The following is a 1,626-nucleotide window of genomic DNA, read 5'->3' as shown; positions in this document are numbered from 1 at the left end:
AAAAGATAATATATGTCAAAAATTAAAGGCTTTCAAATTAATATATTGCCAAATAAGGTAGTACCGAGCCAATGAACAGTTACCTTCTGTGTTTCTTCATCTTTTTATTTCAAATAGCTAGCGCTTAAAAAGTAATATTTAGTTTAGAGTGGATCTACAATTAATTCTAGAATTGCTAAATTTTTTGAGGTCTTACACCAAGCTATATGTTCTATCTTTTCTTTTCTATCTACTACTGACTATTTAAAACACAATATGGTCAGTAAGATAGCTCAGCGGACTATGTTCCTGCTTAGGCAAGCACAGGGACTGAGGTTCGATCCCCAGCACCATGCATCGCACCAACCCCACCCCCAGGCACACTGAGCTGGCTACCAGGTATGGTGGTGCCTATCTGTAATCCCAGCACTGGGGAGGCTGAAAACAGGAGGATCACTATGAGTCTCAGCTGTGTGGTGAGACCCTGTACAAAATACATTAAAAAAAATAAATAAATAAACTCAATTATAGTTAAAATCCACAGCCACCATCATCATGGATGGGCTCAAGATTTGTTAAAACATTGACCTAATTCAAAAGAACATGAAAATGATTTCAAGAAAAATGATTTGAAAGATTGTAATTTTTAAAGCATTACTTTCAAAATAAAAAAGGATAGATTCCCAGGTCAATTTTATTCCTCCAGAAAGTTTTCCTTTTTCAAGGTAGATCCTTACTAGGTTGCTCAGGCTGGCCTGAGACTCAGTTTGCTTCTGCCTCCCATAGGGCTGGGATTACAGGTGTGTGCCAGCCCGGTGCGCTCCACAAGGTTTTCCTAAATTTCCCCACAGGAGCAGGAATAATTAAACATTAATATAACAAGAACACTACAATAAAACTAGTAAGAACAGAACAAGTATATATGACATCCAGTTCAGTCTCACCATGCCTAACACATTCCCCACGTGAATATGGAGATTTCATTTTCAGGCTGAATAAAGGACTCAGAAACAAGTTTCTATTAGTTTGAAATCTGGAAAATATATATTGTTATCTTAGTGTTGCTCAAAAGGTGAATTTAAATATTACTAAAATTTATAACTAGAGGTTCCCAATATTCATGAACAAAACACCAAAGTAAAAGTCTTATGAGAATTATAAACAACCAACCTGATAAAATAAGAATATGAATACACCATATTAATTTGACACCACAGTTATTACATAGGATATGAAAATAGCAAAGATATCTTTTTAAAACTGCTTTTGAAATTATCAACACTAGCTTTTATAACCAGAAAATGATACACAAAACTATGAAGACATTAATCAATGAAACTTTTTTTTTTTTTACCCTATCCAAAGTAAAAGCAAATACTGCCACTTACAAGAGGTAAACGTTTCACTGCAGCAAGGTACTGTAGCAACCCCTTAGCATGGTAAATTGTAGGATGTAAATCTGGATTTGGACTTTGCCACTGTCTGTTCAAATCCTCTCCACTTAAAGAACAGCGGTGACTATGCAAACATAAGCACAGAAGGTAGAAAAGCTAGTACCAATAAACACTTATATACATTTATGATTTAATTTTGTGACCTTATTCTTGTATTTCAAATAGCTGTAAACTGTAGGCACAAGTGAAACTT

This window comes from Octodon degus, unplaced genomic scaffold (assembly GCF_000260255.1).
Source record: "Octodon degus isolate 3935 unplaced genomic scaffold, OctDeg1.0 scaffold00111, whole genome shotgun sequence".
Lineage (NCBI taxonomy): Eukaryota > Metazoa > Chordata > Mammalia > Rodentia > Octodontidae > Octodon > Octodon degus.
Note: the sequence above shows the minus strand (reverse complement) of the source record.